The sequence below is a fragment of the Nelumbo lutea genome, chromosome 2, assembly GCF_056320005.1.
Source record: "Nelumbo lutea isolate HS-2025 chromosome 2, American lotus-T2T, whole genome shotgun sequence".
Lineage (NCBI taxonomy): Eukaryota > Viridiplantae > Streptophyta > Magnoliopsida > Proteales > Nelumbonaceae > Nelumbo > Nelumbo lutea.
This window is the reverse complement of record NC_142685.1, coordinates 29,749,137-29,765,306: the sequence shown is the minus strand read 5'-3', so window position 1 is coordinate 29,765,306 and position 16,170 is coordinate 29,749,137. Positions and strand designations below refer to the sequence as shown.

At 35.9% G+C, this 16,170-nt stretch overlaps 1 long non-coding RNA gene across 1 annotated transcript; it reads right to left on the bottom strand.

Moving 5' to 3' along the window:
* Positions 1-1,704: 1,704 nt before the first annotated feature.
* On the bottom strand, positions 1,705-9,916 carry LOC148869534 (uncharacterized). Its single transcript, XR_016106868.1, has 3 exons — positions 9,782-9,916; positions 5,629-5,833; positions 1,705-1,769 (listed from the first exon to the last, which is right to left on the bottom strand). It is a non-coding gene; the product is annotated as an uncharacterized LOC148869534 (long non-coding RNA).
* Positions 9,917-16,170: the final 6,254 nt, after the last annotated feature.

Genomic DNA, 16,170 nt, shown 5'->3' with positions numbered 1-16,170 from the left:
AAATATTGTATACTTATTTTATAATAAATTCATAATAAAAATTATCAAAAATTACAGAAATTATAATAAAGAATATGGTAATTAATAGAAATAGATAATATGATAACCAAGAATATGATAAATTAATTACCAATATATTCAGAAAAATATGATAATTTCCAAAAATTAATCAAAATAACAGAAAATTACCAATAATTGCCAAAAATTGTGATAAATTAGTAGAAATGAACAGAAATTAATTAAGAAAATAGTCAAACATAGATTATCAATATTTTGGGAAAAGATGATAATTTCAAGAAATTAATAGAAAATAGCAGAAAATTATCAATAATTAATAAAAAATGTATTTGCTATTATGCATTTCCATTGTTTTGCTTTCACTTAACAAAGTTCGCGCATAGCATGGGTTACCCTCTATTTGCTATTAAAATAATTTCCTAGGTTGGTCCAGGTTGGGCTCATCACACGAATGAGCCCATAAACATTTGGTAGGACACCCCCCCCCCATACACAAATTGGGATCTGCTTCTCACACTAGGGGTGCCCATGAAAAACCGAACCGAACCAAGAAAACGGAACCGCAAAATGCGGTCAAGTGAATTGGTCGGTTTGGTTTCGATTCAGAATTTTTGAAAAATAGAAGGACCAGTTCAGTTTTCGGTTAACCTATAAAAAAACCAATGGTTAACCGAACCGACCGGTATATATATTTATATGTATATTTTATAAATATTTTTAATTTATGTCACATATTTTCTATGTATTTTATATAAATATATATTCAATATATATAAATATATACTTATATTATATTTATAATGATCTATTTATAAATATATTATATATTTTTAAAATATTTATAATATATTATATATCATTTATTATTTATAATATAATATTATACATATATTAATATAATATATATTATAAATATAAAAAACCAAAAAACCGAAGAACTGAACCGATTAAAAATCGAAACCAGAAGACCGGTTAACCGGTGGTACCAGTTCGATTTCGGTTTGGCAAAATGAAAAAACAAATACTACCGGTTTAGTTTACAAAAAAGAGACATGGTTTGGTTAACCGAACCGTGAACACCCCTACCTCACACAGGGTGCGTCAAACCGACCTTGTAGGCACATCCACCATGCATTGGGAATATCTCCCGTTAGTAATAAAATATAAGTATGGGAGATGTTCCTAATGCATGGTGGGATGTGCCTGTGAGATTCGTGTGAGGCACCCTGTGTGAGAAGCAGATCCAGTCTCTCTATACACACACAATCAAACACAAGGTTATGCTATAAAACATTCCTGAATTGTTTTACTCCTATGCCAACCTCCCTCCCTTTCCTGGATCTGCTACTCACAGCATCGTTGGTCATGTGTATAGAACATCGTTGTGTTCATTCACAATTGGTTATGTAGAGTTTTATGCACAGTGTGTGCTAAGCAGCAGATGCCAATGCTCCCAACTCAAAGATCATGCCAACTAAATGATAAAAAAATCCTAATTTGAAATACATCCTAACTAAATGTGGTACTAGGTTCCAGCATTGCTTGACTTCAACACCTCCTAAATTGTTACTGAGATATCCAGGGGGGAGGGGTTTGATAAATGGAAATGACTTTAGAAACTTAAAAAAAAAAAAACAAAAGATTAATAGAAAGGTAGTTGAGTAAACAAGAAGCCATACAGATAGGTAAGTTGTCTCAAGTTGGATAGCTCATCTGGAATTCTTCCCCTCACATTTTTTGCATAAACTTACCTGTCAAAAAAAAAAAAAAAAAAGAGAGAAATTAAGTGAAATAGATTAGTATAAACGAGATTAAATTTACTTCTCCATTTGATGGCGAAACGATTTACCATGGACCTACATAGAATTTTACCGAGTAATATGGTGAGTAATTAAAATGGTGTGTTTCTTTCAAACATTTTACTCTGTCACAATTTATTTGCAATTGGAAAAATATAAGGTAATATTCTTGCCAATGTTTATATCACTTTTCAGATTAGTAAGCCCACCATTGTGGTTCATATGTTAAAGCAGGCCCTAACCCACATTTTCCACAGCCCCATTCAGAAAGAAAATGGTGGTTCCACAGGTATAACTTCAAACCAATCCGAATTGAATCAACCAATTAACCAATTAATTGGTTCAGTTATTTATTCCATTTTTTTAAGATTAAAATTATTGTAGTTTGATTTTTTTAATAAAATTATTTATTTCATCTCTTTTCAACATTTATTAATTGTATCCCAATATCTCACACTATATATACCATTAAATTATGGATTTTTACATTTAAATGACTTATTTATAATCATTTAAAACTTGTAATTATTGTTAGTAATATACTTTTTAAGATATCTTTGAATTTCCTTAAATATTTATGCATATCTTGACTTTTCATCCCTATCTATGCATATCGGAAGTTTTTGATACATTGAACTTTAGTTTAAATTGTAAATTGAACTACTACTTTTCACCTCATTAAATTCCCTCTATTTAAATCTTATACTTTTTATAGATGAAAAAAAAATACACCAAAAAGATAAAATACTACAAAAAGATGAACATAGCCAAGCTAGTAGGCCTGTCAATGACACTTGAAACTTCACAACTCAATACAACCACATACAAAGCACATGCCCACTTACTATTAGACCTGTTCATGGGCTGGGCCGGGCCGGGCTCGAGCCAGGCTTTTAGTGTTCATTAACAGAAAAATAATAGGCCCGAGCCTGAGCCCGGCCCGACCAATGGGCCTAGAACTTGGGCCCGAGCCCGACCCTGATAAAAGACCCGAAACCCGAGCTCGAGCCCGAAGCCCGACCTAATAAAAGAAAATCAAAATTTTCCTTATTCAAATAGACATTATCTATTTTAATTCAGGTGTTTTTTTCCCCTATTTAAATGAACAATGGGCCTACAAGTGAATCAACAACCTTCTCAAATCAAAAAACTTATTCAAATGGACATCACATAGGATTTTTACTTAGGTTTAACTATAGGTCGGATCGGGTTTACTTACGTTTAAATATAGGTCGGGTCGGGCCGGGCTATTTTGGCAAAGCCCGAGCCCGGCTCGAATTTTATGCGGGCATGGCTTTTTGGCTCGAGGTTAAGCCCGTAGGCCAAAAAGCCTGTTCAAGCCTGTCCGGGGGTCGGGCCGAGCCGGGCCGGCCCGTCGGGCCACCCGGCCCATGAACAGGTCTACTTACTATATATAAAGTATTAGGATTTTGGAAATTTTTTACTAAAATACCCCTTCTCTTGAATTTGGCTCATCTTCATTGAGAAGGCAGAAAGTGTAATTAAAACAATACTATTAAATGCATCCAATTACCTCTCATTAAGTCTCCTATTTAGGCATTAAATAAATCTCGTTCTCTCTCTCATTGAACTCAACATTTAAGTTACTTTTGTTTCTCATTATTAGATTTCACTAATAAATTCATGCACAATAATATTAATAGAATGAAATTTTATATTTTGAAAATAAAACTAGAAATGAAACCATATTTTTCATCTATTTGGTGGGCAAATAGTTCAATCATATGGATAATTACATGGTGTCATAAATAAATAATAAAAATTTAAAAATATAAAAAATAAAGAAACTTTGTCATATTAAAATAAAGACAAGCATGATAAAATAGACATAATTTTATTAATTATGGGCTTGGAATATACAATTTAAAACCGATGAGAAGTGAAACTTTCAAGTCAAATGGGTTAACCCATGATGTATAATTTTTAAAAGTAGAATAATATAAAAAAATTATGGAATAATTTTGGGTACATCTATAATATTATATATTAATCATATAAAACAAAAATAAGTGTGATAAATAAGAGTTATTTTTATGAATGACATAAATGAAATACAAAATTTAGAACCAATTTGAAAATGAAACCATTTTCATATGTACATGGCAAGTAAACAATCTAACCTTTTTGTTCATCACATTAAACAAAAATAAAGTAATTTGATACATTTATATATAATGTTATATATTTATCTCATTAAACAAAAATAAACATGAAAATAAGAATTATTACTTTTATTAATGATGGAAATTGAATACATGACTTAAAATCAACTGAAAAAGCAAAATAGCTTTTTCCATCCAAGTGGTGGGTTAGTAGTGCAAATGTACATGTCAAATGGGTCAACATATGTTGTTATAATTAAATAATAAAATATATAATGTTCTAGTAAATGTAGAAATTTGGACACAATGTATAATATTATATATTCATCATATAAACAAATAAGTGTGATAAATAATAATTGTTTTCATTAATGGTGAAAATTGGATAAAATTTAGGAAAAAAAATAAATGGCACTAATGTCTAACACATGACCCCACTAACTATGTCAAATGGTTCAATAGCTTAATTAACTAGGTTAATTAAATGGTTTTAAATTGGATGACAGATTAATCAATCTATTCAATTGATTTGATGATAATACTAAAAATCAATATTTAAATAATATATTGGAATTGCATTTTCTCCTGTAAATAAGTAACTTTTATTATGTCTTAAATTAAATAATTAAAAATAAAAATATAGAATTTTTTATAAATTTTATAGAAAAATTGAATATGTCATTAATATTATTTGTTCTTTATATTAAACAAAAGCATGTTTGAAAAAATGAGAATTGTTATTAGTAAAGATGGAAATGACTAATAATATATAAAAAATCAAATTGATGTCTTAACCGTGGTCCATTAACCCGGGCAAATAGGTTAGTGATTTAACAATAATGGTCATTTGATTGTTCACCAAGTCAATGTTTTTTCTTTTTCTTTTTTTTGCAAAAAAAAAAAAAGTTTAGTTTAAAACATACTCAAAAAGTGACAAGCTAATAAACCCAATTGTTTGGCTCAACCACAAGTTGAAACCATTGATAAAAACTATAAAAACATCTAAAGTTAGGTATTTGAGTTAAAAGACAACATATTCATAGTACACCATGCTTTTATCATTTTTTTGTTACACAAGTTCTAATAAAAAAATACTAAAATATTATTATCATCATCATCATTTGAAACTGACACATGCAATGCACGTACACATTTAGTAGTATATTATAAACATGAAAATCTATGATATCTAAAAAACATGGTACTAAAGGGATTTGACCAATCAAAGCACCCCCTTGAATTTAATAAATACCACCTGATTGATCACCTCTTTTGTAATACCGGTTAATTGGCTATAAGATTTTCCATTATCATATCTTTCTTGTCTGATTGTCGAACCCATCATAAAAAGATATGATAAGATATATGACATATATTTTAAAAATATATTTAATATATTTAATATATGTAAAAATTGTGTATATATATATATATATATATATATATATGAATCACGGCTTTTTTAACTAAAAACCAAAATTTTGAAAAAAAGAAAACATAAACTGATCGATTCGATTACCCGGATGTTTTCATTCGGATCGTCAATTTTGATACCACTTGCTGTAAAGCAGTATTCATGCATGGACATAAAGCCGATTTATAGGTAAACTTTGCATTCTCTGCACCATTAGAATATGAAAAAAAGAAAAAAAGAAAAAAGAGAGAAATAAGAATTAATCAAGACGTACAGATGTGTCACGTGACAAATGGTTCCAGCTTTGCTACTGCAGTCGCATAGAATCCCTGGATTATAGTTTGTACTTGCCAGATCAGTTGTTTTATTGATAGCGGCACCGCTACACAGTTCTCCACTTATATTCCAGCCATTGCTGACTGCTGAGATATCCGATGAGAATCGTTGCCATCGTTGGAAAATTGAGTTTAAAGCCTTCGCTGTGATATAAAAATCAAATTACGTAAGTTAGACCAGTATTCGTTCCATAAACCCTTTTCGCTCTGTATGCTCTATATTTCCTTCCATGCATGTCCCCCTTTTTATATGGTTGCTTGAGTTGTTTTAAAGTCAAAATATTGCTTATTACTAAGTGATGATGGTTCAGATGGTATGGTCTCTAGTTAATTGTAACATAAGATAGAATGGTTGGTTTTAAAAAAGTGATTTGGAATTGGAGTTGTTTTAGTCTCCATTTTTCATGTCAATGGTTCAATCATTTATTTTAAATCCAAATGATCTGACTGTATGGTAAGGCTCAAAATATTGATACGTTTGAGAGGCTATCGGGCGATTCTATACTGTTTTTGTTGTTTTTTTATTTTCGCAATCGGTTCAGGGAGCGGTTTAGGGCTCCTTCACCCCTGAACCGGTCAAACCTCTGATACACTCATTGTAGGGGCATATATCGGAGGGGTCCTAAAATGATACATATCAACCGATACGTACTGATACGTGGTCGCTACTTTGAACCTTACTGTCTGGATCAATGACGTTTTAAAAATATTATAATAACAAATAACTGAATAACTGGTTAACAAGCAAGACACCCAAATAGAAGCAAACCATTTTATGGCTATTTTAGATGATGAATTTGGAATTGAGAAGCAATTGCAAATTGCAAGTATTATTGTTTTAGTTAAAATGGCAAGCAAGAAAAAAAGGGTCTGGAATTAAAATGGGAATGGTCCATTCTACTTTTAATCAATTTGTTCGGTGGAATTATAATCCCATCCATTCCTAGTGAAATGACATTCTCCCATTTGACTTGAGAGAATGACCATTCTCTTCCCCTTCCTTGAAAATAAGAATTCATTTTAGTTGATTCTGACTTTGATTCCCATCTGAACCAAACAAATAAGAGTAATAGATTATTTCAATTCCAACTGCAAATAAAACAAACCCAGATGGAATAACTTGTCATGTGAAGAAAGCTACCAAACAGCCAAAATATTGCTTGCATGTATGTGGTACTTCTAGCTGCTAGTAATATGGCAAATCTAACCACATGATTCAACCCTTGACCTAAGCAGATAAAAAAAAAGAAGAGAAAAAAAATAAGTCAAGTAACAATTACAGATCCGGTAAATGTTGGGGTGCAATTTGGATCCGAGTGAATTGATAATTTTTTAAGTTTTTAATGGGCCCAGTTGTGAATGGGAGCCCAATATGTCAGAAATTTATCAAATTGGGCCTCCCTATTTGCGTTGGCAGTTTGCACCCCTTGGTGTCAAAGTAGGAAGACACGAGACATGACACCCCTCACAGGTGTTTGGGATGAAGAACCTGTATTGGAGATCAAATTAGCCCCCCACCCCCCACGTAAGATTGCCGCCTATAATGTCCCACAGCACATCTCCACCGTGTATTAGGAACATCTCTCAATAATGACATCATTATTTGTTATATTATCATTGGAAGATGTTCCTAATACAAAGCGGAAATATGCTGTGGGATGTTATAGGGGGTAATCTTTTGGAGGACTGATTTGATCTCAATGGAATGACGTGAAGTCTTATTTGGTAAAACCCCAACTGCAAAATCCGACTTTATGGTGAAGCTATCTCGGCATCCTTGAAGTATATTTGTCAAGGCAACACAATCAAGATAAAAGCCCTCCTAAAACGGGCTTATTTTACCAAACATGAATGATTACAATTTAATTTAAAAGTTAGAATCACCCTAAAAGAAAAACACACAATTTCCAGTTCACATTGGTGCCCCACACGGCATGCCTCCCAACCATATATTGTTCACATCTTCCCAATAACAAGTGTGACGGGATCTGTTCCTCACAAATGGGCGATTCACAGGCACATTCAATATGCATTAGAAATATCTCCCGTGAATAATAATTAATAAGTACAGGAGATGTTCCGAATGTATGATTGGATGTACGTGTGAAACGCCTGTGAGGCGTGAATTGTAAAAAGTAGATCCAATCTCATAACAAATACGGAAGATGTTCCCAATGCTCGCTTGGATTAGATGTGAATGTGGGGCGCCTGTGTGGCGCTAGTGTGATCTCCACAAATTCATTGTTAATAGTTTGCTTTTCATGTTTTGAAATTTTATCCATCGTAGGTAAATGTGACGATGTAGGGCCAGCTTTCAACTGTCTATATATGTCATTCTAACACCCCCAAGCTTTTATTTGGGGAAAAGATTCATCTGAACTTTTACATTCCAGTACTTCATCTCCTCAGTATTTAGGTAATTTTCTCACTGTCATGCATATGTTTAAATTTCCTAAAATCCCAAACTGTTATTATATCATTTTATGAGACCATTTTATAAAAATTTAATAAAATACAATAAAAATAAAAAAAATAAAGAAAAAGTAGAAACTTGCAAAAAAAAATGTAACAAAAACACAAATAAGAAAAAAGAAAAAAATTACAGAATGGTAGATAGAAAAGTACAAAAGATCACAAAACTTTGAATATACATTTTCGTAACTTAATTGTACTGCCAAACCCATTAATGGGGTGGGGTGGGGTGGGGTGGGGGGGAAATGCTGGATCTGATTAATTGTACTGCCAAACCCATTAATGGGGGAACAGGTGGGGTGGGGGGAAGTGCTGGATCTGAAAGTTGAGAGTGGCTAAGAGGTCTTTGTCACAATTCACAAATGAAAGTTCAGGGAGTTAAAATTTCAGTACCCCAATAAAGTACAGATTGGCAAAAAATAATTTATTTTATTTTATAAGAGTGGACTGAGCTGTAAAAACCCCTTTATTTTATTTTATTTCATCATATCGACAATCTTCTATCTCAAAAGAAGAAAAAGAACAATGTTTTTTTTTTATTTTGAAGAATAGAAATGTTCTATTCAAGCACTGCTCAATTCAACTTAATTGACTTGATTATCAGGCGAATCAGTTTTTTTTTTTTTTTTACCTGATCCACAATCAGTCGAGATCGTCCTGCTACCCTATAATCTAGCTATAGTATTGCTCCGTAATAAACTAAAACAGCATATTAAGATTTAAGCATAGAGCTAGAGTAGTTTATATGTATAAAAAATCATATTTTTCCTTGTTTATTTGAAGGGTTTTGAAAACCATTTTGTGTCTCCAAATAATTTCGACCACTAGCTCAACCTACTAGGGATCCAGGATCCAGCAATGGATCCAATTCATAGGTAACCAGCAGACCTAGAGGCCAATGACGATGGAACTATTACAATCACAACTAGAAACATTGAACGACTGTCAATCATGATTCATCGAAGATGAGGACTATTGAAATGGTTTTCAAAACCTTGAACGACTGTCGATGGAATTCTTAAGATACTGTTTTTAAAATGTTATTTGTCTCAATTTAGTTTCATCGAGTTTGCTGTTGGGTTACAGGCAAATCTGTTCCCAGGATACAACAAAACCTTGGGTGAAAATCTGCAACCAGCAAAGTTGAAGAATCTCCGAATAAACCTTCTGTGAGACTGTAGCATACCGGATTGAGAAAGAGAGAGAATGTGGATTTTGAAAATGTGTGTTTTTGAAGTCTGATTCATGCTCCTTAAATAGTTTATGAAGAGGTATGAAAAAGAAAAGTAAGCATTAGTTCAGAGAAGGCACATTGAACAGTCATAATTTCAAACATTGTGACTATTTAAAAAGTGGTTAACAGTTACAACTTATAATTTTCCAATGTATGACAAGTTCAAAACAGGGTTTTGTAAGAAAAAAACTAATTTTTCAATCAAGTATGCAGAGGTATAGTTTCTCATGTAATTGACCAATCAAACCCATTGGATTTAATCTCTTATAAGATTAAAATCCAACAAGGACCAAACTTTTTTGGTCACCAAGTGCTTAGGCCGGTATTCTTTTAGTGAACTGACTCTTATCATAGATCCAGCAACCAAATACGAGAGAGAGAGATACCTTCAATGGGATTGGTAGTTTGAGCTTGAGATATATCGAGCAAGTATAACAGATAAATGGAGCTGAAGATGAATGTGAACGCTAACAATGAAGAAAAATTGGGAACCGCCTTCATCGTCTCTAGTATTCTCTCTCTGCACTAGTAAGAACAGAATGTCTTGAAATTAGGAGACGCTTTATCTCATAATGCCTTTCCTCATATTTCACCAAAATACTTAAACATCTTTTGGCCGACAAAAGCCTCTCCTCTCTTGACTTTTCTTCCATGTCAATTTTTTAAAATTTCTATTTTGCCCTTATATCTTTTGACATTTTCTAATAATTAAAATTTTTAAATATGAAATTTATTGAAAAGTCATAGGGGAATTTTTCTTTTTTAAATTCAAATCCATTTCCATTCATGTTTGGAAATAATTACTCATTACTGTTTGGGAGATTTTTTCCAAACCACTTACACTTATTTTATGTACTTTTTTGGGTTATAATATTTTGAGAGACACTTAATTAATATGTATATATTTTTGTGGAAATGACAAATATAGACATGAAGAGTTGTCCAAAACAGAAAAAAAAAATGAAAAAAAAGTGAAAAGATTAATGCATGTAGAACAATTTCTCAGCTTGGAGTCACATGTCGCCTTTGCTGGTTCATGTTGGAGATCAAATGGAAAACACTTGATGGGATTTAAAATTATGAAGACAATTTTGTCCCAAAAAATTAGAGTGCTTAAAATAAGCTACTCCTGGTTGCTTTTTTTTTTTATTACATATTTTGAAAACAATTCACTCTTTTTACACCACATACAAATAAGCTATTATTTGCCACTTATTATGTAATCCCACCACAAATAAGCAACTTGTTCAACTAGCATTCGCTGACTCTAAAACCGATTTTCAAGCAATTTTAATTCTGGGTTAGTTTTTAAAACATCCCAAAAGTGAGTATAGAACCTAAACTCTACTTCCCCTTATTTGACAACCATCCTAGAGCCTCTAATGTCATTTTTTAATATCATTTTTCAATTTTATCACAGTTCCAAATACACAAAAAATTATATAAAATACAAGGTTTTACGTTCTATATATTTGTATTTATACTCTTTTTAAATTAAGACTTAAGTTTAATTTGAAAAAGTATAAATATAAATGTATAAATATATATAAAATAATATAAAAGATAAATTATAAACACCCTCCTGTACTACGACCGTGAGACAAAAACACCCTTCCGTTATCTTTCCGTTAAATTCACGGTTGTAATATTTTTTTAATCCCCATACATACTAGTCTTGTAAAATTCCTTTCTTCTCTCTCTCCCCTTATCTCTCTTCTTCTCCTTCCCCTTTGTTAAGAGACAAGAACAGCCCTTTCAGCTCAATAAATTTGCCAAGAAACCGGGGAATTGTCCCGTTCAATATCTGTAAGCCTATAGAATTGGAAAGAGAAGTAGGAATCTCCCCTACAAGCTTATTGGAACCGAGATTAAGGACCTGCAACCTCCTCTGGCCTTAAAATTTGGGCGGCAAAGTTCCAGAAAGCGAATTTCCCTCGAGATCAGGCCCTTCTAACTTCTGCAAACCCCAAAGTTCATCCGGAATCACACTCGTGAAATCATTAAACAGCAATGACAAAACCCTAACCTCAGTGAGCTTCCCAAGCACCTGCGAGAGTTTTCCCCCAATTTTCCACGACCAACAGAGCAACTCTTCCTGATGAGAAACTTTGGAACAAGAGAAAGCTTCTAAATTACTTTTGCTGCTGCTGCCACGGCCGACGCCTCCACCACCTCCGGATATATTAAGCACTAGAAGCTTCGACTTGGAGTCGCAGAAGACGCCTTTCTTCTTCCTCCTCCTCCCTCTCTCTCTCTCTCTCTCTCTCCTCCGCTTTTGCTCATTTACAGTTTGTTTATCACAGCTTTCAAATCGAAGACGTTCAATTCAATAAAGCAAGCCCAAGCCATGTAAAACACGCTACATAAACCTTACTTTAATGTGTCTACACGGAACTATGGGTTCGAAGCAATTGACTTCTTTTTTTATCTCGGGTAGATTTATTAGTTATAGACCTCCATTGCTCTTTTTCTACTTCTTGGGCGGTCATCTTGATCTTTTCCGTCCTGGAATCTCGGTTTCTGTATCTTCTCTTCATTTCTCTCTGTCTTTCGGTTTCTTCTATTGCAGACTACCAACATAATTAACCCTCCCCCTTCTCCACTCTCGCCACGTTACCTCTCCTCTTTTGTTAATCATCATCTGTTGGTACAGAAGCTCACTGAGCCATTCTTTCTTCTTCTCACCCAGAGCGATTGGGAAGCTCACTGACCGCTAGAACCTTGTCTCTTAATCTTCTCTGGGTGGAAAGAAGAAAGGTTAAAGGAAAGAAGAGAGAGGAAAGGATAGAATCCTAATCATTATTACAAAGGTAATACAGGATTAAAAAATATTGCAACGGGGAATTTTAACAGAAGGGATCTTTGTTCACGATATAGTACAGAAAGTGTCTTTGTTGTACAGGGGGTTCTTTGACATAAACCCTATAAAAGAGGTGGGGTTTTCTTAATTTATCCTAATATAAAATACTATAATTTTGTATTTATACTCTTTTTAAATTGAGCATTAAAATTGAAGGAAAACAAATTAACTTCACAATTTCCTATTTTTTGGGGGATTGTATCTCACCAATCGGATTAGATAGGGAAGGAGGCATTGACTTGAGTTGGCTCGAAGGAGGTATTTATCAAAGACGTAGCCATTAATGAATTAGACTACGGTCCATTTATAGCTCCATTATTCTTTCCCTGGATGAGCATCACCGAGTTTCCATCGCCCACTTGACTATGTCAACTGTCATACTAATTAACTTAATTGAGTCATATCCTCTCGGTATCTAAAAATAAAAAATTTATTTATGTTAATAGAGTAAAGATGGGCGCATTGACTTGACCCGAAAAGTAGTCATTCGTGATTTTATTTTTCTTTCTCTTTTTGTGTGTCTAGCCATCAAGAATTACCTACTCCGACAAATTATTCGACACAAATAGACTTTGATAATGACAGCACATAATATGATTAATTATATAATATTATTTTGAAAGAGATTAATTAGATAATATGGCATAGTCTTCATCTCCATCACAAGTCTCTACCTTCCAAAATTCCCACACAAGAGTTTCCAAAGGTTCAAAGCATCAATATAGGATTGGTCTTAAAAGAATTGATGTGTCAGTCAGTTTTGCTTGTATGATACTCTTACGGGGTGTTTTACAACTTAAAGTGTTGTTGTTGCTAGTTTCAAAAATAACTCAAACTCATAAGGTTTGAAAATAGATTATTTTTCATTAAAAAACACAAAAAAAAATATGTTTTAAATTTCTGGTTTTGAAAACATATTTTCTCCTGGCTATTTACTACATGTTAGATAAATCATATAATTTCTACACTACAGAATTTGCATGTTTTCTTTTAAAAAATCATTGTTTTGATAGTTTCTGATGTTGCGCAATCCAACTATTCCTAGTTGGAGGTGATTTGATTCCTAGTAGACGACGAACTCGGTAGATTTGTAAAAGACGAATCAGAGAACCCAGGGGCGTTTATCCGACATGGTTGCTCCGATGCTTAATTCAGTAACTTGCGAGGTGATGGTAGCTTAGAAAGAAGGAGAGCTAGTGAGCAAATATTACGCGTACCTTTCACCCCCGGGGGGTGGAGCCTTTATATAGTGGAGTCCTCACGGGTTTCGTAGAGTGGTTTCGGGATCCTCGTTAAGATGAGGTCCGTTTTCGAGTTGATTGGGGATAACCCTGCCAGTAGATGAGATTTATCGCTTCCGCCCGAATCGAACGGGGGAGATAATGCTAGCTGTTACGAGGCATGATCCCATAAGGCGTGGAATCTAGTGGCGAGATCTTCGAGGTTGCCATGCTGAGGTCGGTCAATATTACCCGAGCTAGTGCCCTTTGGATCCGACCTGGTACGAATGCCGAAGTGCCTTGAGACTGAGGTGGTCCTTATGCAATCGTGCTCGAGGTGAACTTGTCCTGAGGTGGATTTGCCCCGAGGTGGTTCGGTTATCCAAGCTCGAACCATTGCAGACTTGGTGCGTAGGAGTGAGTTGACAGCCTGCAAGTTAGGTCGTGTCCACGTGTCCCCCTATTACTAGGTCGGGCCAAATCACCCTACATCAATTGCCCCCCACTCCCTGAGCTAAGGGTCCTAACCCGATGCGGGGAGTTCATGACGAGCCAAGTGGATTTGGTCCGAGGTCTAGGCAGCTAGGCAGATGATTCACAGGTCGGACTTGTTCAGCCACCCGGCTTAACTAGGAAAACCCAGGTCGCACCTAGCCTATGCACGGACGTCACACGATCTATATGCTCCGCGGACGTCAAAAAACGCGCTAAACTGATTTTATCCTCGGGGGTCGTGCAATCGGTTTTCCTAGGAGTCGTTGGATCGCTTCAATCTCGACCGTTAGTTCTCAGACATAGGGGCTATAAATAGAGGGTTCGCGACTCATTTTTCTCGCCACAAGTTCTGTGATAGAGCTCTCCTGAGGTCGCATCGGAGTCATTTAGCTCGCTCTTCACTTTGTTTTTCAAGGTCATCATTCTTTCCGGTGAGTCCGTGTTTTCCTATTCTTCCTTTGTTTTTTAATCATGTCTAGTTCTAACGTAGATAGGCTTTTAGGTAGTTCTAGTGAGGTCGAGGGTGCTGTGGTGCAATCCGCGGCCCCTGCTGGGGAGGTCAACTCGCCGCAGGGTGACTCCCCTCTTCAGTCTTTAGTAGAAGCTTCTGCTCCCGAAATTGAGCCATCTCGACTCAGGGAGACCAAGGTTTAGGAAGAGGGTCCGTCCTCTAGAACGAAGGCTGCATCTTCTTCCCGAGTTCGGGATCCAAACGACTTCGGTCCTTCTACTCTAACTTCTGATAGGCTAATGTACCTAGTAGCTTGCTATCGTCTTCCCGATAGCTTGGTTTTTAGCCTTCCCTTAGGTTCATATCCTTGGGCTCATGATCACCATGAGCTCGCAGTCTTTGAGGAGCAGCTTGCTGCCAGGCTGCGCTTCCCGCTTTACCTTTTCATTATAGAGGTAGTTAAGTTCTTTAACATTACCATCAACCAACTACACCCGAACTCTATTCGGAATGTAGTTGGTACTATCTCTTTGTTCCACACCTACAAGCGGCTCTGTCCTTAGACACCTTCAGCTCGACCTGGGCGATCAAGTGAAATTCTGCCTGTCTGCACGGGGACATCAGATAGAGCTACTACATCTGACCTCGGCCTAGGTTCAAAATCCTATTTGGCTACCCGAACAAGATCCCAGCCTGGAAAAGGAGGTATTTTATCATCTAAAATCCTGAGGGTGGTCTTTTCCTACCCACTGGAGGGTAGCTATCAAGGATCCCGGGGTGAGCTTGGATGCAGAAACTAGGGCAGTCATCAACTCGTGGAGGGACCTCAGCCTCGAGATGAAAGATTTCTTGGCTGAGGAGAAGCTCGTGCGAGCTGGTCTGAGCCCTCCTGGTAGGTTTCCACCTTGGTTTTTTTTTTATTTTAAGTTCCTTTTTAGTTCGTAGCATACCCTTTGCTCTTGCAGTTACCATGTCGAAGGTCGATGCCGAGAACCTTCTCAAGAGCTCTCAAAGAGGAAAGAAAAGGAAGGCTTCGAAGAAGCTTTGCCGGGAGGCCGGTCCTTCAGCCCCTAGCCCCACCTGAGGTCCTGGCCGTGGAGCCGATCTCTACCGAGCTCCCAGGGAGGAAGTTCGTCCTCAACCCCCCATAGTGGACCGGGACGATGACCAGGATGAGGATGCTCAGCCTCATGAACCAGGGAGCACTTTTGTACCCGAGTAGGAGAGCGTCCAACCTCAAAGGCCAGAGAGCACTTCTGCACCGAGGTCCAAATCCTCCAAAGGGAGCATAATGACTCTTCGGCTCGCAATGCACAGGAGCAGGGATGTCGTCTTCCCTGACGAGGTTGCGGAGTGGGCTAACATGTCTACAGCCCTGCTCGGAGCCCGAGCTACTGGTTGCTGCATGGTGGTATGTATCTTATTTTACAGTTTATTTCTTTGTTAATTTCAAATGTACTTACCTCGATTTTATTTTCTAGGTGAACTCTGCCATTCAATCATTGAGGTGCCAGTCTGAGATTCGTCTGAAGCGGGCTTTGAAAGCCGAAGAAAAGGCACATGAGCTTCATCACGAACTAAACATAGCTCGGGGTGAAATACTTCAGGCCAAGAATGGAGCTCGAGGCCATCAGGAGCTGATTTTGGCCATGACCGAGGAGAAGGAGAAGCATGAGGAATTAATTTCCGCACTGACCGAGGAAAAATTGAAGCAACAGGAGCAGATCTCGACGCTGACCGAGGAGAAGG